This window comes from Belonocnema kinseyi, chromosome 10 (assembly GCF_010883055.1).
Source record: "Belonocnema kinseyi isolate 2016_QV_RU_SX_M_011 chromosome 10, B_treatae_v1, whole genome shotgun sequence".
NCBI lineage: Eukaryota > Metazoa > Arthropoda > Insecta > Hymenoptera > Cynipidae > Belonocnema > Belonocnema kinseyi.
Genome location: NC_046666.1, coordinates 74,914,888 through 74,917,848, shown reverse-complemented (window position 1 = coordinate 74,917,848; position 2,961 = coordinate 74,914,888). Strand labels below are relative to the sequence as shown.

Sequence of the window (2,961 nt, the reverse complement as noted above, 5' to 3'; positions counted from 1 at the left end):
TTTTATTAACTTAATTAAGGACACGATGCAGTACAGAAAGGAAAACAATGTCGTGAGGCATGACTTTGTTGATTCACTGAGACAAGTGAAGGAAAATCCTGATAGATTAGCTGATATAAGTAGGTTCTTAAATAATAAACTGTTAGTCAATTAACAATTGATTATATTACTTAATAGTAGATTTGAAAATATATGTAGATATCGCCCACCTGGATAATTATAGATAAAGTATAGATATTTTCGTAAAGTATAGATATTTTGCGTAAACAATGTAGGATATACAGTAAAATTCCGCTAAAATCAAATTTTTCTACGATCTACTGGTCTTGATTCATTATTACACACCGTGATTCATAATTACTTCGGTTAACGTTTTTTTTTTTAATTTGAATAAACTAAAAACATGTAATTACAGATCTGACGGACGTTTTGCTAGTAGCTCAGGCATTTGTTTTCTACGCCGCGGGTTTCGAAACGTCTTCAGCTACAATGAGTAATGCATTGTATGAACTGGCTTTAAACACTTCAATTCAAGACAAACTTCGAAAAGAAATTCAAGAAGAATTTAAGGAGACGAATGGAAAATTGATTTACGACCGGCTAAAAAATATGAAATATCTACACAAGGTCTTTCAAGGTAATGAACAACATATTTTTTAAATCCCTCTTTTTTATTTAAAAAATGGATAGAAATTGGAAAGATAAATGCGCATTGGCGCAATTTTTCACGAAACAAAATTAAAGCTTGTGGTTTTTCCGGCTATGTATTATTTATTTGTATAGTGGCATAATTGGTGAACATTTTATTCCGCCCCTGCCTCCTTCTCATTAGGCATTTTCACTTCATCCTCAGCTAACTTCACTTCGATGAATGATTAGGAGGGAAATGTACAAAATGCATAAGACAAACCTTTATTTTCGTGTTATCTTTGTAATAAATAATAATTACTATCATTTTATTATGTCATTAAATAGTTCTTAACGTAAAAAACTATTTTTCAAATACATTTATATGGAAAAAAGTAGTTTTTACAAAGATATTAGAAAAACAGGGCAAAAATGGACCGAATCCCATGTATTTGATCTATTGTTTTCGCCTTTGCACTCAATGAAGTGAAGTTAGCTGTTGGTTGAAATGAAAATGCCTAATGTAATCCCTTTCCAGCCCCACCCTCGAAATAATTTTTCAAGATTGTTTACGCCGGGCCGTACAATTATTATAAACCTTTATTTAAATTTAAAAAAATGTATCTACCAAAAATCTATATCCAGACATATTACGTTTTCAAACTCCACATTTTAAATCTTAGATTCAATTTTGTAATTACGGTTTTATTTATTTATTTCAGAAACTCTTAGAAAGTACCCGCCAGGAGCGCTACTAATGAGAAAAGCAACAGAGAAATACACATTTTCGGGTACCGAAGTGACGGTACCAAAAGGCCAGACAATTTGGATACCCCTCTACGCTATTCAACGTGACCCAAACTATTATCCAGATCCAAAAACATTTGATCCAGAAAGATTTGATGATGAGGCAGTGCAAAACAGACACCCCATGCTTTTCTTATCCTTTGGAGATGGTCCTAGAAATTGCCTTGGTAATTATTTTGTTAAAACGTTTCTTGCCAGAACAGCAACTGTGTATGGATGAAGGGGACTCCATCGCTTAGAAGTTTCTTTTTATGACATATTCGATGTGCCGTACACCAAATATGTTAAGAATATACGGGGCATGTCCGATATATGAAGGTGGATTTCAAAAGGTGATATCTGAAGAGTAAAATAGAAAGAGTTATATCTGAAAAGTGGAAGAGTAAAATATGATATATCAATTCCTGATACAGCGGCAACATCTTTCTAGAATATAAAGATTATTCAGAGAAACCCTTGTTTTATTTCAGGAGCAAGATTTGCAGTCTATCAAACGAAAGTTGGTCTTATACAAATACTCAAGCATTATAGAGTTGATGTCTGTGAGAAAACTGCCATCCCCTATGTCAATAATCCATATGGATTTCTTCTTCAACCTGTGGAAGGGATACATCTGAAATTCTCAAAATGGTCCTAATTGATTATATCTATATTTGAGTAACTTCATAAAATATATTATTGTTAATTAAATTTAATATTATCATTTTCATTCAACATTAAAAGTTTGAAAATATGTTTCATTTATTTATTACGAATAAATATTAAGTATTTGAAAGTTTTACCACATATACTTTTCGTAAATTCCTATCTACTGAAATAACAATTTTTTTGTTTTTCATGGAATTTCAAGGAAATATTTTCAAAACTAACTAAGTAGACTTGAGCTAAACCCAGAAGTGGAGTTTTGCTTCAAAAGGCCCGCAGCGATAGAGGTCATACTCGCTATGTCGGAGAATGGCAACAGAGTTCAACTTTTACATCTAAAATCCACAGATAGTCTTAGATATACATTGATATTAAGTGATAGATAAATTATTGGAAAGTATTTTCTTTTCTTCTAGAACCCCGGAGCTAAAAAATACAGACAAAACTGTACGAAAAAATTTTATTAAAAAATATATTTAATTTTAAAAAGTTATTGCAAATCAAGGTACTAATGGTTCTTAAATATCTTTAATTATAATATTTTACACGGTCCATCCCTTTTATTACAATCGCTTGAATGGATTCGCTTAAATATCAGTATTAAAAAATACAGAAGCGCAATTGTCAACAGAAAGCTGTACTATACCCAGCTTAGAATTTGTTTTCTTATCGTCCAGGTACATAATATTAGGAACCTTTCTCGGTTCCATTTTTATTAACGTGACGCCGAAAGGCTTTGGGATTATGTGGGACATTATTGACAACATTTTTATATGACACGCGTGGCAATTTTTTATCGACAAAATAATTTTCAAATGCCTGATCCCAGTCAATTATATAATCAATTAATGACGATATCGAGAATCCTACCGAAGTTGTTAT

The 2,961-nt window shown here is 31.7% G+C and overlaps 1 pseudogene; it reads left to right on the top strand.

The window, feature by feature from the left end:
- LOC117181404 overlaps positions 1 to 2,209 on the top strand; it is a 24,222-nt pseudogene extending 22,013 nt beyond the window's left edge.
- The last annotated feature ends 752 nt before the right edge of the window (positions 2,210 to 2,961 follow it).